Here is a 24,118-nt window from a genome sequence, read left to right on the forward strand (position 1 = left end):
AAAGAAGGCCACTTGCTCCAACTGATTCAGAGAGATCCCATTGGAGACACGCCTAATGGACTCTTTCCCTTTGTTCGAATCACAGGACTTCTACAGGACTCCTCTGTCTCCTTTGTGGTCAGGAAGCTCTAGCGACATGACTTGTATGCTCTGGGCGCTGGGGGTAGCGGAGCTCCTCTACCTGGGGAGCGGGGAGAAGAAACCAGTACAAACCAGCCCAGACTGGGGCAGCTGGGGAAAATTCAGAGTCACAAGGAGCCACTGGGAGCGAGGCAGGGGAGGGGCGGCAGTGACCGGCGAGGGGAGGCCGGGGAGAAGTTCCCGCCTCAGCCGAAGCCCCTCAGTGATTGACAATGGGGGGGGCGGCTCCCGCCCAAACCGCGGGCCGGGAAAAGTGCCCTCAGGGATTGGCTGGGCGGGACGGGGGCGGGGCTGAGGGTTCCCGCCTCTGCCAAACTGCCCTCAGTCATTGGCTGGCTGGGAAAAGCCTCAAAACCTCCTCCAAATTTCAACAAAGCTGACAAAAATGGAATAAATTCCAATAAGTATGAAATATTTCAGGCTATCTTTTCATTACATTTAAACAGTGGAAGGTTGAAAAGGCAGCTTGTGCACTAAAACCTGGCAAAAACAAGAAAATGGGAGAACTCGTCCTGAGTGGCAGCAGGGAATGACAGACTGATCTGGCCATTGGTGCTGCAAGAGAGGGCAGTGGGGCTCTCGGGGATGCTGCCATGGAAAGTCTACACAGGAGTGTTGGAAAACCACTCCTGTTGCCCCAAGCCAAGGGAATGAAATGCTGAAGGTGTTTGCTGTCTCCTTCCTTCCTGATGCAGAGCGCATCCTCATGGCACTGCCTAAATCCTGCTTTGCATTGACTTGAAATCCTGGCTGCAGTTCTGGCAGCTCGTGCCCAAAGGAACACAGGAGTGGAGCTGCCAGAGGTCGGGGACGGGCAGAAAGGAAGCTGGGATGGGCTGAGCGAGCTGGGAAAGAGGCAGCGTCACGGGGGGCCCAGCCAAGGTCTGCAGCAGCCCGAGAGGCAGAGAGAGAGGGGGGGCAGCACGTGCCTGCCCCTGCAGCAGGAGTCCAGATCTGGTATGAGAAGCAAACCAAGAGAGGCAATGGGTGAGTCTTCTTCTCCCTGTTTTGGCAGCATGAACGGGAATTGTACCAACAGAAGCTGAGGGATCTGGAAAAGAAGATGGAAACGGCTGCATCTGACACGCAGAGTCGGAAGAAGATAACCCAGGAATTGGAAGCAGAGAGGGAAGACATGCAAGAAGAGTTGGACCATGGGACTGCTGCTGCTGCCTTGAAGAAGAGAGGAAGAGAAGAAATCAAAGGGACAGAGAATGGACAACTCCTGAGCGCTGCACTGAGGAAGAGCGAAATGGCCAACGGGACTCTGAAGAAAAACTTTGTAATCCTGCAGAGAAAATCTCCTGACAACTGCATGGGCCAGTCTCATCTCCAGGTAGGCAGAGACACTGACCTTCAGTCCACTCCAATGTCCCTGAAGGATTCCAGTGATATTTCCCATAAAGAAGTGGGACTCTATATCCCTGTGAGTCCAGGCCTGCTTGGCCAAAGCAGCCCAAGCTGCGGCAGGCAGCCTTGTCTGTCTGCCTGGCCCCAGCCAGAGACCATTGACTGGCAGATTGTTTCCTGGCATGCCCAGAATGACTGCTACAGCTCTGGAGTTTGCTGTTCAAATCAGCTGCAGGCCAAATGCTGGGCATGGGGAGCTGCTTCTCCTGTGCCCACACAAGATCATGGCAACACGTGGGGATTTGGATTTGGTGTGCGAAGGAATGGAGCAGGTGAGCAGGGCGATGGACTAAACCCAGCAGAGTTTTGTACCAAGAGATCTGAGCAGCAGCAGCTGCACTGCTGGTGCCTCGAGGATGCTTGCCAAGATGGAGATTTCTGAGGGACAGCTCTTGTGGTGTTTGAAATAAGGCAATCATCTCCCCTCTGAATCCCCAGCAGGCTGTTGGAGCACAAGAAGAGCAGCTGTTACGTGTCTCACAGACCATGCTGGAACCAAATCAGCCGGTTGCATCAGCTCAGGAAAAGACAGAGACTCCTGAACTAACCACTGAGCCCAGGAGAACTTTTGAGCAGGTAAAATGGGCTTTCTGTGCCTCCACGGAGCCTCAGGCTCCTCTGGAGCACAGCACGTTTGCCCAGGCAATGCTTTGCAGTGCCCTGCTTGTTTCCTTGCCTCTCCCTTTCCCTGCTGTGGGCACAGCCTTTTGTTTGTTCTGTCTCTTGCGGCAGCCCATGGCTTTCTCAAAGGTGCCTTCACTGCACTGTCTCCCTCCCTGGCCCTGTGTCCCTGGACACACCCTGGCCTCTCTTGTGCAGCCCCCAGCGAGAACTTTTTGCCCCCAGTGTTGTCTGGTGCAATTCAGGATCTCAGAGCAGAGATCTTGCATTGATGTCCAGAGGTTCTTTTGCCCCATGTTTGCTGACGGATTTCTGTGGCCCTTTCTCCCATCCAATGTGCAGGTGGAACCTGAGGGGAGAGGAATCGGAATTTTTAGGAGAATGTTCCCACCACACTCTCTTAGGTCGCGTGTCCCCAAGTCTGACCAGCAAAATACCTTGACTTCTCAAAGAGAAGAGTTCTCCAGCAGCTCAGGGGAGCAGCAGTAGCCCTCCTGCTGATGCACAGCCTGTGGAGCAAGGGGTCAGTGGCCCAAATGTGTCCTTTGGAAATGAGAGTTGGGTTCCTCACTGCTGCTGGAACTCTCTCTGCTAGACCTGTGGGGGCTGAGGGATGTACGTGGGAAGGGTTTGGCAGCCTTGGAATGGACTTGTTGATCATCTGAGCTCTGTTCAGGGCCAGTCTGGGAGCCTGTTCCTTTCCCCTTCCCCGAGGGCAGAGTGTTGGTGAGGGCTGCAGTTGGAGGCTGTGTCTGCCCTGACAGCCGGTACCGTGGGGCTGTGGATGCTGCTGCCAGCGTGGGCTTGTCTGAGCCGGGCCTTGTGCCTCTTTCAGGTGTCCCTGCTGCAGTCACAGCTGGCCCGAGACCGACAGCACCACCTGGAGAGCTGTGCAGGGAGCAGGCACGAGACGCTCCCGTCGAGTCACAGGGAGCAGAAGGGATCTCCTTGCTTCCTAAACTTCTCAGAGAGGAGCCAGGATGCAGCTGGATGTAGAATTAGCCTTAGAATTTGTCAGTAGTTTATGTTTAAAGGATAGTTATAGGTGTAAGTGAACTTTATACAACAGTGTTCCATAGGATGTAGGATGTATTTATAGACAAATAAAGAGGTTGTTATGATCACGATTAAACTAAAAGATCTTTATCAGAATTACTTACTACCCAGTACAGGGTATATAATTATATATACCTTCCAAAGATAGATAGATATAGATATATAGATATATAGATATATAGATAGATAGATAGATAGATAGATAGATAGATAGATAGATAGATAGATAGCTATATATAAAACTTCCAGTATAGTGCATTGTATTTGAAGGAGCTTTGAAGCAATTCTATTCAAGCCCGGAAAACCAATTCTGAATTAGAGATTGATCACCCAGACCAATGATCGTGGGCAAAGATTTCTCTCAGCCTCAAGGAGTGACACTGAGGGACATGATCACTCCAGGGAGGAATCTGCAGAAGGGAGACATGTGCCATAATCCACTTTGGTGAGGTCAGGAGAACCCTGCCATGTGTGGAGCTTTTTCATTTGTCCTTAGGAAACTGCAACCTGCTTTATTCTGAGAGTCACAGAATCTCAGGCTGGGTGAGCTTGGAGGCACTTCTGGAGGTCACCTTGGGTCATTGTAGAGACAGACACACAACACACACCCACCCACCCACCCACACTTGAGTAGAGACAGCAACGGCTCCTCTTTATTACATTATCTCAAGTTTACGCCCTTAACAAAACGTGCTCTGAAGTCATTAGTTACATCGAAACAGCTCATTATATTCATTGGACAAAGCAATAGCTCATTGTATTTTATTGGTACAAAGCAATTGATGTCAATAATTAATTGGCAAGAGCTTACAACAGATTATTAAGGCACATATGCTCTCCTAAGGCATAACTGTCCCCTAACTGCAAATATCCCTTATGTATCTAATTTATTGGTTTGCATGCTAAAGGCCTTGCTTTCTTCCTTGCTATGGATAAACTTGTATTTTATCAATTTCTTCTTCTGCTAACCCAATTGATGAGCCTGCAGACCAGCTGCTAAGTCCAGCCACACTTCTCCCTTTTTGTATTTGAGCTACAAACACAGCTGTCAAGGGTTTTTGCAGGGCCCTTTGCTAAAATCCAAGCAGGCAGGGGAGACACAAAGCAATAATTACAATCACTAACGAGATTAGCAGTCCAGTCTTCAACAAAGATCCAAGCCACCCCGTGATGGCCCAGCCCTTGAAAAGATCATCTATCCGTCCTTCATTCACGTGTAATTAACTCTCAAGTTTGCAGTGCTTTTGTAGATTGATTCACTGTGATCTGATAAATTCATATAACACATTCCTTCAAAATCCTGACACCCATGACCATGTGCCAATAACAGAAAATCATAGTGGCTCCATTCTGCAAAGTGGCATGTCTAATGCTATCTACATCCATTAATAACCCACTTAAAGCTACAGATGTGTCATTGCTTTGTTTGGCTAGCCAACAACCAAGTCTATGTGTCGAGGTTAAAGTGTGAGCTGCAGCCACTCCAGGTGCCAGAACAGATGCAGAAATAACAGAACCAGGTCCCCAAAAGGCCACAGCATCCTGACACTGAGAAGTAAATGTGTGTCAAAGTGATCATGTTCTTCTTACCTCTTGATCTATCATTGTTCTGTTGGGTGTCAATAAGGTCAATCGCCCCAACCTGCAGGGACCTCCTGTTACTTTACTTGGAATACCAAACCAAGCACGATCACCACAGATTAAAAACACACCCTTTGGCAGCTGCAAAGGCACATGAGAGGCACGTGATGTACAGCATGAGGTAGAGTTACACCATCAGCTTGCATTTCTATATACGTCTAAGGCTGCATTTACATTCGGAGGTAACCCCCTTGTGGTCTTGTCTTTGTCCCTGTAACTAGACATTACACAAGCATCCATTTGCAATGATCCTAGCAATTCTAGTTCTTGTGGCTCAGCTGTAACCTGAGGCAAGAGGGCCTAAATGCTATCCTGGGAGTCTACATTATGTACAGGATTTCTTGATTTACAATTAAAAGCTTGTGAGGGACAAGGCCAGTTGTTAGGAGGAACACCAACAAGACATGTAGAGCATGGCTTTTCAGGATTGGCGATTGCTAAACACAGCGTATCCTGATGTACGGCTTTAGCCAGTGTCACTCACACGTTCCGTTTTGGCTGCGGAGCCATCCATCCTGTTCCTTCCTGTGTGCTCCAAAGAAGGCTTGACACAATGAGCAGGAATCCAGCGTGGTCCGTTTTCTGTGCAAACACAAGTATAACCCTTTCCCCAGGTTATTAAATCTACAGCACCACTCCATTGGCCACTTACCAAATCCCTCTCTGCTATAATTTCTATGTCCCCTGCTTCTCTGTTACCACTGTCCGCCCAGCTGCAGCCAGGGAAACAGGGGAGATAGTATAGCATAGAAAAGAAGAACTTAAAAACGAGGCCCTTTCCCTTAGCTGAGATGCAAGTGCAGCATTATTTCTTGGGGTCCCGTGGAGAAGAGCAGGAGGGAAAGAGCAAGAGCTATCGATAAGCACCCCTTCTTGAAGGCAGGGGGAAGAGGCTGCCTCACATTCACACAACCAATAAGGGGAACTGGGGAGAAAGAGATAAGGGAAAGAAGCTTACAATTCTACATTTTTGGGGGTACATTCTTTGCATCATACCATCCTTTCTAACTGCATTGCAACACCTCACCTGCACCCGAGCAGGCTTTTGCAACTCGGATTTTGAAATCAAAGTAGAGAAATGAGGAAATAAAGGAGGGCAAGAAGTTTTCTCCCTGTAGGATAAAACGTTTAACACATAAACTGCTTTGTGCAGTCGTGCCTGGGGGGTTTCTCCTTGCATTCCCCTTTTTTCTTTTTGAAGCTGATGCTTCAGAGTGCCATAGGCATGTTCAACAATAGCTTGTCCAGCAGAAGAATGAAGAATACCTGTATCATATACAATTCCCCATGCAGCCAAAAAATCTTGTGTTTTCTGAGATATATATAACAAGATCCATTATCAGTTTTTATTTTTGGAGGTACTCCTAGAATTGCAAATGCTCTTTGAAAATGACAAATAACATCCAAAGCTTTTTCTCCTGCATGTGCAGTTGCTACAATAGCAAAGTGAGAAAAGTATCAATAAATAGACATGTACATGCTTTAGTCTCCCAAACTCATCAGTCTGAGTGTCACGATCCGCAAGGTGGGATTCGTGATGTGGTTCTTTCATTCGATCTCAGTGTACAGAAGATTATCAGGGACTTAAACCAAGGACTTAAACAGCAAAACACACTTTATTGAGTGTTCATTAGCACTAACATGCGATAGAGGGAAAAGAGGAGAAAGCAAAGCATAAGAAAAAGAGAGTAAGGGGATTATAGCTACCAACGTCGAAGTCCACTCAGCCGTCCAAAGACGCAGAGTCTTCTGTCTGTTGGGGAGATCTCAAAGGAAGGTAAATTTGGGGTGTGATTTTCTAGTCTTTTACAAAGCGAGGGGCACAGGGCCAAAACCAGAGGAGATTGATGATGAATTCCATTGCGCAGGGGGAAGGTGTAGGGTCCAGAGCAAACCACGTCTTGCAAGCCTTTGCTCACCAGCAGGAACGAGGGCAGTGTACCGTGCAACCACCTGCAAACAATCACTTAGCAAACATCCACCTCAGCTAGGCCCAAACCCCTAAGCCAAGTCCCTTGCGATATTCAGGATCTCAGTCTCTGTCCTTGAGACGGTTGTGAGACAGGTGAGAGAATGTTCGGACCGTCTGTTGTGACGTTGTGACTGTGAGTTGTGTCTGTCTGCCAAAGTTGCAACGCTTGCAACCCTCTGGGCTTGGTCCCATAATACATAGGAACACGTGAACCGTGACTGTCAGGGCATACAACAAATCATTGAACGAGCGTCATTGTTACTAAGACCAAATTGTCGTGGTAATGCTTGAAAACCTTGATGGTCAAATGGATAAGATACCTTGTTGCCTGTGGTGAGGAACCATTAAGGCAACATTGGCAACAATGATCATCAAGAGCATCAGCATTTCCTTCAGTGAAAAACCCCGGGAGAGAAGTGTGACTGTGAATATGCATCACAAAATATGATTCAGTGCGTTGCTGAATTGTATCCCACAATTCCACCAACACATCAAATAAAGGTGGGTGATCAATTTCAGATAAAACAACTTGATCTAATTTTCCAGTCAAATTTGCTACATAGGCAGAATCTGTCACAATATTTACAGCTTGAGGGAACAATTGAAATGCAGTGGCCGTGGCTTTCAGTTCAACAATTTGCAGTGAACCAGTTTGATATTTTACCACAGGTTGCCAATTACCATTGATTTTCAATGCAACTGCAGTTTTTTCTGTTTTTCCAGAGCCATCTGTAAAAACACCGGGTCCATCTACAGGGCTTTCCATACTTAACTGCTTTTGGCCAACTGGTACTTGCTGAAAAAATTTCAGTGAAGAGTGACTTGGTAAATGGTAAGACACCTGCCCTGTAAAAGCAGCCATAGCAGCTTGTAATGTAAGCCTAGCAGCTTGTAAGTTATCACAGCTTGCCAGTAACTGTTGGCACAACACCACTCAAAGTACCAGTTCTGAAGAGGCAAAACAATTCTTTCAGGATCTTGACCAGTCAATCCAACACATTGTTTAGGACACTTAATAAGTTCAGCAATTAATTCAAAAAGACCAGGGGCAGTTTTTATAGATCAAAAAGGTAAAAATAGCCATTCTAACATATGTAAAGGATCTTCCCACTGATCACTCCATTGCACAAGAATTTCAAAAGAAGTCATTGCTACCAATCAAAACAAATAATCGTACTATTTGTGCCAATAGCTCAATGCGAGAGACAAATTTCTCAAGCAAAGCTTTGACAACCAATTCAGGAACAAAAAGGGCTTCTGGGGTCAACTCACGGGTATCAGTAGTGTTTTCTGACCCCTTTAACATTTCTAAATGTGGTTGCAATTGTGAATTGGTAAGTCCCAAGTAAGGTCTTATCCAATTAATTGATTGCCAGGGCTTTCATTTCTTCACGCGGGAACAGGAACGACACAGCACCAATATGATGATTGGATCGTTCATTTATTCTCTAAGTTTGGGTACATTTATACTGTACACAAATCTACACACAAGTATTTCTTCTACAATCGACTGCATGTGTGTTGTTCGTTGTCACTTAATTGTAAAAAGTAAGCAGGGAACAGAAACTAAGTGTAAAACTAAGTCACAGAGGCTTCTCACTCACGCCTGAGAAAGCATGAGAAAGAGTCCAAACAGCCCTTGGTAAAGGACAACAATCTACAGGTGTTGCTTAGGCAAGGGGCGGTGTTCCACTTAACCAATGATGGTGGGTATGTTGCTTTAATGGCCAAGGAGAGTTTTACCTCTCAGACCTTCTCGAACATGTGTATAAAAGAAGATTAAGAATAATTAACTTTGCTCTCTTGGACAATGCAGCTGAGAGAGTCACGTAGGGCTTCGCCGTTCCTGATATAGCGCGACAGCTGTTCACACACCCTTAGAAGCATTCTTATTGGATAATTACATTTGCGTATATCGGACCGCAACTTGTTCAATTTCTCTATTTCTCATCCTGTTTAGCTCTTTCTTTGTGTTCTCTTGCTGACCACGACTGCCCCTTCCCTGTCTGATAACCCTGCTCTTGTTCTTAAGTGTTCCTCTTTATGGTCAAATTTGTTCTAACACAGCCCAGACTCTTACAGCTCCCACTCTTTTCTTAAAAATTGGAGTAACTAAATGGTGCAACATTTGTTGAAGGCCTTGTAAAAAACAAGGAAGAAACAGCATAAAACTTAGAAATACAAGCAGTAACATTATTGCCCCCTTGATCAAGGTCTGCCACGAACCCTTTAAACCTAACCTAGCAAGCCAGTCGGAAATCTTCAAAATCTTCACAGCCGCGTCTGTGTGCTGACAACAAAAAATCCATAGCTGCGTGATTTTGCAAGGTAGCATGCCTAATACTATCAACATCAGTTAGCAACTCACTCAACATTTTCAAAATCTAATGAAGCTGTTTTTCTCCCCAACAGGCAAGAGGAGCTATATTTTTTTGCATTTATGGCAGCCGTTCCCCCTGGTAAAAGGAAAGATATTGCAATGATAGTTGCCAATGATGGTGACTGCACATTATCATTCTAAGCCTGTCGTGGTTTTAAAGCACCAGCTAAAAAATCACTAGAAAACTTACTTATTTCTTGCTGTGAGATATGGGTTAGAACAAGAGCAAAACAGGCTTAAAACTTACAAGGAACAAAGAAGGTTTCTTAACCTAACTACAAGAATAAGAAACCAGACTGCAACTTCTAGAACCCTTTTTCTTTACCACACAACCATTGTCTTGTTCACATGACAACACAGAGACAAAACCTTGGTGGTTAAAACAGTCCCAACTTTGCTATAGTCTCTTCATCAGTCTTTGTAGAGAAAAAGAAGCTCTCTTCTGCTGATTTATGGAGTTTTTCAGAAGAAAAACGTTTTCTAATGGTTTTCTATTTTTCTGATGCAAGCCACCCGGAGAACTCTGCCATCAGTTCTCTCCTCCCATTTCACACCACTCTGAGGTGTGCTATGGGCTAATGAGTCAAGAGCGGGTGTCATTTCAAGGATGAGTTATTCAAAGGCAAAAGTTCTCTTCATCTGTCTCTGAAAGCATTTCTGGAACCAGAAGTTTTCTCTTTGCCTCTTAAAGGCTGCAAATTTTTAACAACTCTCACTTCTCCATTTCTGTTCCAGCATCACATAAGATCACAACTACTTCACTATTTGCTTAAATCCACACTTTGAAATATTCTATTCCCCCCGCAAATACTCTTTCATGAATTAAAGGAGTTTTTTCAGAACACTTATTGTCCATCTCTATAGTTTTAGCAAAAGAATATTTCAGCTTATTAAAACATCTCCTTATTTCTCTCTCCCGTCTGAAGCTTAATTCCTTTTTTCACTGTCTTTGATAGTTTATGTTGCCTCTTTACCTGTTGATCACACTCTCTCTTCCCCTCTCTCTGGGGAAAAAAAAAAAATATTAACCAGCAAGTCTCATCTGGGTAGTGAAAGGGTTCAAATCTTGCCCAGGCCTTGTAGACGGTCTTGTGATCTCTGCCGGAGCGGCGGCTGGAGCTGTCTGCGATGGAAGATTTTTCATGGCTGCTCTGGAGAGTGTGGCCACTGTCTCAGAGTGCTGCAGGTCAATGGCTTTCTTCTCTTTACTTGGCAGTCTCTGGTGAAACTCAGCAGTGGCAGAAACTGCAGCCAAGCCAGGGACCGGCCTGACCCAGCAGGCCTGCTGTACAAGGCCCAGCGAGCCCTCCGAGAAGGGGCTCCTGACGCTTCACACTCTCCGTCATCCCCGGGAAGCGCAGAACTCTGGCCAGCCCTGCTCCCCCCTGCGGCCTTGTCCGGCCTGGGTCGGGGGAGGAGGAGGCTGAACTGAAACCCTGTTACTTCTTCAAAAGCTGGAAACCAAAGAGAACCAGAAATTCTCGGGCTTAGATCTTAAGGTGGTGTTCACAGGTTGATCTCACTTTTCAATGGTGAAAACTACTGTCAGCTGTCAGAAATGGCCAGTTATTGGCCAGGAGAAAAACTCCCATCAGCCTCCAGCAGCCTGATCTTCCTTAGGTGTTTCCCTTTGTTTTCTTAAATGCTAATCCCTCACGGCTGGGTACACTGGACTTTACATTCTCTCCCAGCTGCCTACTTTTCTGTGCCCTCCTCTCTCATTCTACTTCCTTTGTCTTCAGGTCTTCAACCCCTCCCCTCTCCCAGCCCACAACAGCACCAAACAAACAAAGCAGAACATATCCAAACCACAAATGGCAACACACAGAACCAGCAACTTTCATTCTGTTATAAATGCATACTATGCTATTGGCTTTTCACAAGTATTAAGATGAACGGTGCATGTATAATGTTAGAATAGCTTTTGCGATGTCTTTTTCTCACTCTCCTGCTGTTAACTAGAACTGAGGCGTAGGTCAGAAGAATTTTAGACGTTAGGTTTAAGTCCTGTCAGAACGGGCAGGATAACCTCCAGTGAACAGATGAGGGGGCCCAGGCTGCTCTCAGCACTTACTGCCTGTGGAAGAACGAGCCATGGCCCAAAGTCAAAGACGATAAGAGAGAAATTAAATGCACAAAGTCAAGGAACACGCATGCTCTAGAAAGGTGGACCCAAAGAGTGGCCATGCAAAACATTTCCTAGAAAAGTCTGAATATGCATATAGTCCATACTGTACAAATGGTATATAAAGGGTGTTTCCAAAGCACCAGGTGTGCTCTTGGCAGAGAGCCAAGGCATCCAGCCCTTACTCTTTGCTTTATTTTCTGTCTCTTATTGTCTTTATTAAACCTTTTAAAATGTTACAGGAGAGTGAACCTCGTTTTTCATAATTCTTTCACCTAATAACCTTTTGGCTTCAGCAAAAAATATCACCTCATCTCTCACAATCCTATAAAGTCTTTGTTCTTCTTCCCAAAGTTCAGCAGTTTAGCATGAGCTTGGCTGAGGAGCAGCCCATGTCCATTAGTAAAGCTCACTGAAAAATATCAATTGATTTAGCCAGTTGTAATGATCATGGGTCATGTGTTTTACAGAGGGCGCATAATAAGAGGGACATGGATAGGTGGATCAGGATGTCTCGAGCACCTTCCAAGTACCCCAGCCAACAGGGAAAAAGAATGAGAAGAAAAGAAGGCCACTTGCTCCAACTGATTCAGAGAGATCCCATTGGAGACACGCCTAATGGACTCTTTCCCTTTGTTCGAATCACAGGACTTCTACAGGACTCCTCTGTCTCCTTTGTGGTCAGGAAGCTCTAGCGACATGACTTGTATGCTCTGGGCGCTGGGGGTAGCGGAGCTCCTCTACCTGGGGAGCGGGGAGAAGAAACCAGTACAAACCAGCCCAGACTGGGGCAGCTGGGGAAAATTCAGAGTCACAAGGAGCCACTGGGAGCGAGGCAGGGGAGGGGCGGCAGTGACCGGCGAGGGGAGGCCGGGGAGAAGTTCCCGCCTCAGCCGAAGCCCCTCAGTGATTGACAATGGGGGGGGGGGGGGGCGGCTCCCGCCCAAACCGCGGGCCGGGAAAAGTGCCCTCAGGGATTGGCTGGGCGGGACGGGGGCGGGGCTGAGGGTTCCCGCCTTTGCCAAACTGCCCTCAGTCATTGGCTGGCTGGGAAAAGCCTCAAAACCTCCTCCAAATTTCAACAAAGCTGACAAAAATGGAATAAATTCCAATAAGTATGAAATATTTCAGGCTATCTTTTCATTACATTTAAACAGTGGAAGGTTGAAAAGGCAGCTTGTGCACTAAAACCTGGCAAAAACAAGAAAATGGGAGAACTCGTCCTGAGTGGCAGCAGGGAATGACAGACTGATCTGGCCATTGGTGCTGCAAGAGAGGGCAGTGGGGCTCTCGGGGATGCTGCCATGGAAAGTCTACACAGGAGTGTTGGAAAACCACTCCTGTTGCCCCAAGCCAAGGGAATGAAATGCTGAAGGTGTTTGCTGTCTCCTTCCTTCCTGATGCAGAGCGCATCCTCATGGCACTGCCTAAATCCTGCTTTGCATTGACTTGAAATCCTGGCTGCAGTTCTGGCAGCTCGTGCCCAAAGGAACACAGGAGTGGAGCTGCCAGAGGTCGGGGACGGGCAGAAAGGAAGCTGGGATGGGCTGAGCGAGCTGGGAAAGAGGCAGCGTCACGGGGGGCCCAGCCAAGGTCTGCAGCAGCCCGAGAGGCAGAGAGAGAGGGGGGCAGCACGTGCCTGCCCCTGCAGCAGGAGTCCAGATCTGGTATGAGAAGCAAACCAAGAGAGGCAATGGGTGAGTCTTCTTCTCCCTGTTTTGGCAGCATGAACGGGAATTGTGCCAACAGAAGCTGAGGGGTCTGGAAAAGAAGATGGAAACGGCTGCATCTGACACGCAGAGTCGGAAGAAGATAACCCAGGAATTGGAAGCAGAGAGGGAAGACATGCAAGAAGAGTTGGACCATGGGACTGCTGCTGCCTTGAAGAAGAGAGGAAGAGAAGAAATCAAAGGGACAGAGAACAGACAACTCCTGAGCGCTGCACTGAGGAAGAGCGAAATGGCCAAAGGGACTCTGAAGAAAAACTTTGTAATCCTGCAGAGAAAATCTCCTGACAACTGCATGGGCCAGTCTCATCTCCAGGTAGGCAGAGACACTGACCTTCAGTCCACTCCAATGTCCCTGAAGGATTCCAGTGATATTTCCCATAAAGAAGTGGGACTCTATATCCCTGTGAGTCCAGGCCTGCTTGGCCAAAGCAGCCCAAGCTGCGGCAGGCAGCCTTGTCTGTCTGCCTGGCCCCAGCCAGAGACCATTGACTGGCAGATTGTTTCCTGGCATGCCCAGAATGACTGCTACAGCTCTGGAGTTTGCTGTTCAGATCAGCTGCAGGCCAAATGCTGGGCATGGGGAGCTGCTTCTCCTGTGCCCACACAAGATCATGGCAACACGTGGGGATTTGGATTTGGTGTGGGAAGGAATGGAGCAGGTGAGCAGGGCGATGGACTAAACCCAGCAGAGTTTTGTACCAAGAGATCTGAGCAGCAGCAGCTGCACTGCTGGTGCCTCGAGGATGCTTGCCAAGATGGAGATTTCTGAGGGACAGCTCTTGTGGTGTTTGAAATAAGGCAATCATCTCCCCTCTGAATCCCCAGCAGGCTGTTGGAGCACAAGAAGAGCAGCTGTTACGTGTCTCACAGACCATGCTGGAACCAAATCAGCCGGTTGCATCAGCTCAGGAAAAGACAGAGACTCCTGAACTAACCACTGAGCCCAGGAGAACTTTTGAGCAGGTAAAATGGGCTTTCTGTGCCTCCACGGAGCCTCAGGCTCCTCTGGAGCACAGCACGTTTGCCCAGGCAATGCTTTGCAGTGCCCTGCTTGTTTCCTTGCCTCTCCCTTTCCCTGCTGTGGGCACAGCCTTTTGTTCTGTCTCTTGCGGCAGCCCATGGCTTTCTCAAAGGCGCCTTCACTGCACTGTCTCCCTCCCTGGCCCTGCGTCCCTGGACACACCCTGGCCTCTCTTGTGCAGCCCCCAGCGAGAACTTTTTGCCCCCAGTGTCGTCTGGTGCAATTCAGGATCTCAGAGCAGAGATCTTGCATTGATGTCCAGAGGTTCTTTTGCCCCATGTTTGCTGACGGATTTCTGTGGCCCTTTCTCTCATCCAATGTGCAGGTGGAACCTGAGGGGAGAGGAATCAAAATTTTTAGGAGAGTGTTCCCACCACACTCTCTTAGGTCGCGTGTCCCCAAGTCTGACCAGCAAAATACCTTGACTTCTCAAAGAGAAGAGTTCTCCAGCAGCTCAGGGGAGCAGCAGTAGCCCTCCTGCTGATGCACAGCCTGTGGAGCAAGGGGTCAGTGGCCCAAATGTGTCCTTTGGAAATGAGAGTTGGGTTCCTCACTGCTGTTGGAACTCGCTCTGCTAGACCTGTGGGGGCTGAGGGATGTACGTGGGAAGGGTTTGGCAGCCTTGGAATGGACTTGTTGATCATCTGAGCTCTGTTCAGGGCCAGTCTGGGAGCCTGTTCCTTTCCCCTTCCCCGAGGGCAGAGTGTTGGTGAGGGCTGCAGTTGGAGGCTGTGTCTGCCCTGACAGCCGGTACCGTGGGGCTGTGGATGCTGCTGCCAGCGTGGGCTTGTCTGAGCCGGGCCTTGTGCCTCTTTCAGGTGTCCCTGCTGCAGTCACAGCTGGCCCGAGACCGACAGCACCACCTGGAGAGCTGTGCAGGGAGCAGGCACGAGACACTCCCGTCGAGTCACAGGGAGCAGAAGGGATCTCCTTGCTTCCTAAACTTCTCAGAGAGGAGCCAGGATGCAGCTGGATGTAGAATTAGCCTTAGAATTTGTCAGTAGTTTATGTTTAAAGGATAGTTATAGGTGTAAGTGAACTTTATACAACAGTGTTCCATAGGATGTAGGATGTATTTATAGACAAATAAAGAGGTTGTTATGATCACGATTAAACTAAAAGATCTTTATCAGAATTACTTACTACCCAGTACAGGGTATATAATTATATATACCTTCCAAAGATAGATAGATATAGATATATAGATATATAGATAGATAGATAGATAGATAGATAGATAGATAGATAGATAGATAGATAGATAGATAGCTATATATAAAACTTCCAGTAAGTTTCCCGGAAAACCAATTCTGAATTAGAGATTGATCACCCAGACCAATGATCGTGGGCAAAGATTTCTCTCAGCCTCAAGGAGTGACACTGAGGGACATGATCACTCCAGGGAGGAATCTGCAGAAGGGAGACATGTGCCATAATCCACTTTGGTGAGGTCAGGAGAACCCTGCCATGTGTGGAGCTTTTTCATTTGTCCTTAGGAAACTGCAACCTGCTTTATTCTGAGAGTCACAGAATCTCAGGCTGGGTGAGCTTGGAGGCACTTCTGGAGGTCACCTTGGGTCATTGTAGAGACAGACACACAACACACACCCACCCACCCACCCACACTTGAGTAGAGACAGCAACGGCTCCTCTTTATTACATTATCTCAAGTTTACGCCCTTAACAAAACGTGCTCTGAAGTCATTAGTTACATCGAAACAGCTCATTATATTCATTGGACAAAGCAATAGCTCATTGTATTTTATTGGTACAAAGCAATTGATGTCAATAATTAATTGGCAAGAGCTTACAACAGATTATTAAGGCACATATGCTCTCCTAAGGCATAACTGTCCCCTAACTGCAAATATCCCTTATGTATCTAATTTATTGGTTTGCATGCTAAAGGCCTTGCTTTCTTCCTTGCTATGGATAAACTTGTATTTTATCAATTTCTTCTTCTGCTAACCCAATTGATGAGCCTGCAGACCAGCTGCTAAGTCCAGCCACACTTCTCCCTTTTTGTATTTGAGCTACAAACACAGCTGTCAAGGGTTTTTGCAGGGCCCTTTGCTAAAATCCAAGCAGGCAGGGGAGACACAAAGCAATAATTACAATCACTAACGAGATTAGCAGTCCAGTCTTCAACAAAGATCCAAGCCACCCCGTGATGGCCCAGCCCTTGAAAAGATCATCTATCCGTCCTTCATTCACGTGTAATTAACTCTCAAGTTTGCAGTGCTTTTGTAGATTGATTCACTGTGATCTGATAAATTCATACAACACATTCCTTCAAAATCCTGACACCCATGACCATGTGCCAATAACAGAAAATCATAGTGGCTCCATTCTGCAAAGTGGCATGTCTAATGCTATCTACATCCATTAATAACCCACTTAAAGCTACAGATGTGTCATTGCTTTGTTTGGCTAGCCAACAACCAAGTCTATGTGTCGAGGTTAAAGTGTGAGCTGCAGCCACTCCAGGTGCCAGAACAGATGCAGAAATAACAGAACCAGGTCCCCAAAAGGCCACAGCATCCTGACACTGAGAAGTAAATGTGTGTCAAAGTGATCATGTTCTTCTTACCTCTTGATCTATCATTGTTCTGTTGGGTGTCAATAAGGTCAATCGCCCCAACCTGCAGGGACCTCCTGTTACTTTACTTGGAATACCAAACCAAGCACGATCACCACAGATTAAAAACACACCCTTTGGCAGCTGCAAAGGCACATGAGAGGCACGTGATGTACAGCATGAGGTAGAGTTACACCATCAGCTTGCATTTCTATATACGTCTAAGGCTGCATTTACATTCGGAGGTAACCCCCTTGTGGTCTTGTCTTTGTCCCTGTAACTAGACATTACACAAGCATCCATTTGCAATGATCCCAGCAATTCTAGTTCTTGTGGCTCAGCTGTAACCTGAGGCAAGAGGGCCTAAATGCTATCCCAGGAGTCTACATTATGTACAGGATTTCTTGATTTACAATTAAAAGCTTGTGAGGGACAAGGCCAGTTGTTAGGAGGAACACCAACAAGACATGTAGAGCATGGCTTTTCAGGATTGGCGATTGCTAAACACAGCGTATCCTGATGTACGGCTTTAGCCAGTGTCACTCACACGTTCCGTTTTGGCTGCGGAGCCATCCATCCTGTTCCTTCCTGTGTGCTCCAAAGAAGGCTTGACACAATGAGCAGGAATCCAGCGTGGTCCGTTTTCTGTGCAAACACAAGTATAACCCTTTCCCCAGGTTATTAAATCTACAGCACCACTCCATTGGCCACTTACCAAATCCCTCTCTGCTATAATTTCTATGTCCCCTGCTTCTCTGTTACCACTGTCCGCCCAGCTGCAGCCAGGGAAACAGGGGAGATAGTATAGCATAGAAAAGAAGAACTTAAAAACGAGGCCCTTTCCCTTAGCTGAGATGCAAGTGCAGCATTATTTCTTGGGGTCCCGTGGAGAAGAGCAGGAGGGAAAGAGCAAGAGCTATCGATAAGCACCCCTTCTTGAAGGCAGGGGGAAGAGGCTGCCTTACATTCACACAACCAATAAGGGGAACTGGGGAGAAAGAGATAAGGGAAAGAAGCTTACAATTCTACATTTTTGGGGGTACATTCTTTGCATCATACCATCCTTTCTAACTGCATTGCAACACCTCACCTGCACCCGAGCAGGCTTTTGCAACTCGGATTTTGAAATCAAAGTAGAGAAATGAGGAAATAAAGGAGGGCAAGAAGTTTTCTCCCTGTAGGATAAAACGTTTAACACATAAACTGCTTTGTGCAGTCGTGCCTGGGGGGTTTCTCCTTGCATTCCCCTTTTTTCTTTTTGAAGCTGATGCTTCAGAGTGCCATAGGCATGTTCAACAATAGCTTGTCCAGCAGAAGAATGAAGAATACCTGTATCATATACAATTCCCCATGCAGCCAAAAAATCTTGTGTTTTCTGAGATATATATAACAAGATCCATTATCAGTTTTTATTTTTGGAGGTACTCCTAGAATTGCAAATGCTCTTTGAAAATGACAAATAACATCCAAAGCTTTTTCTCCTGCATGTGCAGTTGCTACAATAGCAAAGTGAGAAAAGTATCAATAGACATGTACATGCTTTAGTCTCCCAAACTCATCAGTCTGAGTGTCACGATCCGCAAGGTGGGATTCGTGATGTGGTTCTTTCATTCGATCTCAGTGTACAGAAGATTATCAGGGACTTAAACCAAGGACTTAAACAGCAAAACACACTTTATTGAGTGCTCATCAGCACTAACATGCGATAGAGGGAAAAGAGGAGAAAGCAAAGCATAAGAAAAAGAGAGTAAGGGGATTATAGTTACCAACGTCGAAGTCCACTCGGCCGTCCAAAGACGCAGAGTCTTCTGTCTGTTGGGGAGATCTCAAAGGAAGGTAAATTTGGGGTGTGATTTTCTAGTCTTTTACAAAGCGAGGGGCACAGGGCCAAAACCAGAGGAGATTGATGATGAATTCCATTGCGCAGGGGGAAGGTGTAGGGTCCAGAGCAAACCACGTCTTGCAAGCCTTTGCTCACCAGCAGGAACGAGGGCAGTGTACCGTGCAACCACCTGCAAACAATCACTTAGCAAACATCCACCTCAGCTAGGCCCAAACCCCTAAGCCAAGTCCCTTGCGATATTCAGGATCTCAGTCTCTGTCCTTGAGACGGTTGTGAGACAGGTGAGAGAATGTTCGGACCGTCTGTTGTGACGTTGTGACTGTGAGTTGTGTCTGTCTGCCAAAGTTGCAACGCTTGCAACCCTCTGGGCTTGGTCCCATAATACATAGGAACACGTGAACTGTGACTGTCAGGGCATACAACAAATCATTGAACGAGCGTCATTGTTACTAAGACCAAATTGTCGTGGTAATGCTTGAAAACCTTGATGGTCAAATGGATAAGATACCTTGTTGCCTGTGGTGAGGAACCATTAAGGCAACATTGGCAACAATGATCATCAAGAGCATCAGCATTTCCTTCAGTGAAAAACCCCGGGAGAGAAGTGTGACTGTGAATATGCATCACAAAATATGATTCAGTGCGTTGCTGAATTGTATCCCACAATTCCACCAACACATCAAATAAAGGTGGGTGATCAATTTCAGATAAAACAACTTGATCTAATTTTCCAGTCAAATTTGCTACATAGGCAGAATCTGTCACAATATTTACAGCTTGAGGGAACAATTGAAATGCAGTGGCCGTGGCTTTCAGTTCAACAATTTGCAGTGAACCAGTTTGATATTTTACCACAGGTTGCCAATTACCATTGATTTTCAATGCAACTGCAGTTTTTTCTGTTTTTCCAGAGCCATCTGTAAAAACACCGGGTCCATCTACAGGGCTTTCCATACTTAACTGCTTTTGGCCAACTGGTACTTGCTGAAAAAATTTCAGTGAAGAGTGACTTGGTAAATGGTAAGACACCTGCCCTGTAAAAGCAGCCATAGCAGCTTGTAATGTAAGCCTAGCAGCTTGTAAGTTATCACAGCTTGCCAGTAACTGTTGGCACAACACCACTCAAAGTACCAGTTCTGAAGAGGCAAAACAATTCTTTCAGGATCTTGACCAGTCAATCCAACACATTGTTTAGGACACTTAATAAGTTCAGCAATTAATTCAAAAAGACCAGGGGCAGTTTTTATAGATCAAAAAGGTAAAAATAGCCATTCTAACATATGTAAAGGATCTTCCCACTGATCACTCCATTGCACAAGAATTTCAAAAGAAGTCATTGCTACCAATCAAAACAAATAATCGTACTATTTGTGCCAATAGCTCAATGCGAGAGACAAATTTCTCAAGCAAAGCTTTGACAACCAATTCAGGAACAAAAAGGGCTTCTGGGGTCAACTCACGGGTATCAGTAGTGTTTTCTGACCCCTTTAACATTTCTAAATGTGGTTGCAATTGTGAATTGGTAAGTCCCAAGTAAGGTCTTATCCAATTAATTGATTGCCAGGGCTTTCATTTCTTCACGCGGGAACAGGAACGACACAGCACCAATATGATGATTGGATCGTTCATTTATTCTCTAAGTTTGGGTACATTTATACTGTACACAAATCTACACACAAGTATTTCTTCTACAATCGACTGCATGTGTGTTGTTCGTTGTCACTTAATTGTAAAAAGTAAGCAGGGAACAGAAACTAAGTGTAAAACTAAGTCACAGAGGCTTCTCACTCACGCCTGAGAAAGCATGAGAAAGAGTCCAAACAGCCCTTGGTAAAGGACAACAATCTACAGGTGTTGTTTAGGCAAGGGGCGGTGTTCCACTTAACCAATGATGGTGGGTATGTTGCTTTAATGGCCAAGGAGAGTTTTACCTCTCAGACCTTCTCGAACATGTGTATAAAAGAAGATTAAGAATAATTAACTTTGCTCTCTTGGACAATGCAGCTGAGAGAGTCACGTAGGGCTTCGCCGTTCCTGATATAGCGCGACAGCTGTTCACACACCCTTAGAAGCATTCTTATTGGATAATTACATTTGCGTATATCGGACCGCAACTTGTTCAATTTCTCTATTTCTCATCCTGTTTAGCTCTTTCTTTGTGTTCTCTTGCTGACCACGACTGCCCCTTCCCTGTCTGATAACCCTGCTCTTGTTCTTAAGTGTTCCTCTTTATGGTCAAATTTGTTCTAACACAGCCCAGACTCTTACAGCTCCCACTCTTTTCTTAAAAATTGGAGTAACTAAATGGTGCAACATTTGTTGAAGGCCTTGTAAAAAACAAGGAAGAATCAGCATAAAACTTAGAAATACAAGCAGTAACATTATTGCCCCCTTGATCAAGGTCTGCCACGAACCCTTTAAACCTAACCTAGCAAGCCAGTCGGAAATCTTCAAAGTCTTCACAGCCGCGTCTGTGTGCTGACAACAAAAAATCCATAGCTGCGTGATTTTGCAAGGTAGCATGCCTAATACTATCAACATCAGTTAGCAACTCACTCAACATTTTCAAAATCTAATGAAGCTGTTTTTCTCCCCAACAGGCAAGAGGAGCTATATTTTTTTGCATTTATGGCAGCCGTTCCCCCTGGTAAAAGGAAAGATATTGCAATGATAGTTGCCAATGATGGTGACTGCACATTATCATTCTAAGCCTGTCGTGGTTTTAAAGCACCAGCTAAAAAATCACTAGAAAACTTACTTATTTCTTGCTGTGAGATATGGGTTAGAACAAGAGCAAAACAGGCTTAAAACTTACAAGGAACAAAGAAGGTTTCTTAACCTAACTACAAGAATAAGAAACCAGACTGCAACTTCTAGAACCCTTTTTCTTTACCACACAACCATTGTCTTGTTCACATGACAACACAGAGACAAAACCTTGGTGGTTAAAACAGTCCCAACTTTGCTATAGTCTCTTCATCAGTCTTTGTAGAGAAAAAGAAGCTCTCTTCTGCTGATTTATGGAGTTTTTCAGAAGAAAAACGTTTTCTAATGGTTTTCTATTTTTCTGATGCAAGCCACCCGGAGAACTCTGCCATCAGTTCTCTCCTCCCATTTCACACCACTCTGAGGTGTGCTATGGGCTAATGAATCAAGAGGGGGTGTCATTTCAAGGATGAGTTATTCAAAGGCAAAAGTTCTCTTCATCTGTCTCTGAAAGCATTTCTGGAACCAGAAGTTTTCTCTTTGCCTCTTAAAGGCTGCAAATTTTTAACAACTCTCACTTCTCCATTTCTGTTCCAGCATCACATAAGATCACAACTACTTCACTATTTGCTTAAATCCACACTTTGAAATATTCTATTCCCCCCGCAAATACTCTTTCATGAATTAAAGGAGTTTTTTCAGAACACTTATTGTCCATCTCTATAGTTTTAGCAAAAGAATATTTCAGCTTATTAAAACATCTCCTTATTTCTCTCTCCCGTCTGAAGCTTAATTCCTTTTTTCACTGTCTTTGATAGTTTATGTTGCCTCTTTACCTGTTGATCACACTCTCTCTTCCCCTCTCTCTGGGGAAAAAAAAAAAAAATATTAACCAGCAAGTCTCATCTGGGTAGTGAAAGGGTTCAAATCTTGCCCAGGCCTTGTAGACGGTCTTGTGATCTCTGCCGGAGCGGCGGCTGGAGCTGTCTGCGATGGAAGATTTTTCATGGCTGCTCTGGAGAGTGTGGCCACTGTCTCAGAGTGCTGCAGGTCAATGGCTTTCTTCTCTTTACTTGGCAGTCTCTGGTGAAACTCAGCAGTGGCAGAAACTGCAGCCGAGCCAGGGACCGGCCTGGCCCAGCAGGCCTGCTGTACAAGGCCCAGCGAGCCCTCCGAGAAGGGGTTCCTGACGCTTCACACTCTCCGTCATCCCCGGGAAGCGCAGAACTCTGGCCAGCCCTGCTCCCCGCTGCGGCCTTGTCCGGCCTGGGTCGGGGGAGGAGGAGGCTGAACTGAAACCCTGTTACTTCTTCAAAAGCCGGAAACCAAAGAGAACCAGAAATTCTCGGGCTTAGATCTTAAGGTGGTGTTCACAGGTTGATCTCACTTTTCAATGGTGAAAACTACTGTCAGCTGTCAGAAATGGCCAGTTATTGGCCAGGAGAAAAACTCCCATCAGCCTCCAGCAGCCTGATCTTCCTTAGGTGTTTCCCTTTGTTTTCTTAAATGCTAATCCCTCACGGCTGGGTACACTGGACTTTACATTCTCTCCCAGCTGCCTACTTTTCTGTGCCCTCCTCTCTCATTCTACTTCCTTTGTCTTCAGGTCTTCAACCCCTCCCCTCTCCCAGCCCACAACAGCACCAAACAAACAAAGCAGAACATATCCAAACCACAAATGGCAACACACAGAACCAGCAACTTTCATTCTGTTATAAATGCATACTATGCTATTGGCTTTTCACAAGTATTAAGATGAACGGTGCATGTATAATGTTAGAATAGCTTTTGCGATGTCTTTTTCTCACTCTCCTGCTGTTAACTAGAACTGAGGCGTAGGTCAGAAGAATTTTAGACGTTAGGTTTAAGTCCTGTCAGAACGGGCAGGATAACCTCCAGTGAACAGATGAGGGGGCCCAGGCTGCTCTCAGCACTTACTGCCTGTGGAAGAACGAGCCATGGCCCAAAGTCAAAGACGATAAGAGAGAAATTAAATGCACAAAGTCAAGGAACACGCATGCTCTAGAAAGGTGGACCCAAAGAGTGGCCATGCAAAACATTTCCTAGAAAAGTCTGAATATGCATATAGTCCATACTGTACAAATGGTATATAAAGGGTGTTTCCAAAGCACCAGGTGTGCTCTTGGCAGAGAGCCAAGGCATCCAGCCCTTACTCTTTGCTTTATTTTCTGTCTCTTATTGTCTTTATTAAACCTTTTAAAATGTTACAGGAGAGTGAACCTCGTTTTTCATAATTCTTTCACCTAATAACCTTTTGGCTTCAGCAAAAAATATCACCTCATCTCTCACAATCCTATAAAGTCTTTGTTCTTCTTCCCAAAGTTCAGCAGTTTAGCATGAGCTTGGCTGAGGAGCAGCCCATGTCCATTAGTAAAGCTCACTGAAAAATATCAATTGATTTAGCCAGTTGTAATGATCATGGGTCATGTGTTTTACAGAGGGCGCATAATAAGAGGGACATGGATAGGTGGATCAGGATGTCTCGAGCACCTTCCAAGTACCCCAGCCAACAGGGAAAAAGAATGAGAAGAAAAGAAGGCCACTTGCTCCAACTGATTCAGAGAGATCCCATTGGAGACACGCCTAATGGACTCTTTCCCTTTGTTCGAATCACAGGACTTCTACAGGACTCCTCTGTCTCCTTTGTGGTCAGGAAGCTCTAGCGACATGACTTGTATGCTCTGGGCGCTGGGGGTAGCGGAGCTCCTCTACCTGGGGAGCGGGGAGAAGAAACCAGTACAAACCAGCCGAGACTGGGGCAGCTGGGGAAAATTCAGAGTCACAAGGAGCCACTGGGAGCGAGGCAGGGGAGGGGCGGCAGTGACCGGCGAGGGGAGGCCGGGGAGAAGTTCCTGCCTCAGCCGAAGCCCCTC

The 24,118-nt window shown here is 46.1% G+C and overlaps 2 pseudogenes across 1 annotated transcript; both read right to left on the reverse strand.

Moving 5' to 3' along the window:
- Positions 1-430: 430 nt before the first annotated feature.
- LOC147650213 (uncharacterized) lies at positions 431-5,478 on the reverse strand (annotated as a pseudogene). Its single transcript, XR_015277128.1, has one exon. The product of XR_015277128.1 is annotated as an uncharacterized LOC147650213 (transcript).
- Positions 5,479-16,095: 10,617 nt separating this feature from the next.
- On the reverse strand, positions 16,096-17,347 carry LOC147650214 (uncharacterized; annotated as a pseudogene).
- Between the last annotated feature and the right edge of the window lie 6,771 nt (positions 17,348-24,118).

The sequence above is a fragment of the Cyanistes caeruleus genome, chromosome 16, assembly GCF_971803275.1.
Source record: "Cyanistes caeruleus chromosome 16, bCyaCae1.hap1.1, whole genome shotgun sequence".
Taxonomy (NCBI): Eukaryota; Metazoa; Chordata; class Aves; order Passeriformes; family Paridae; genus Cyanistes; species Cyanistes caeruleus.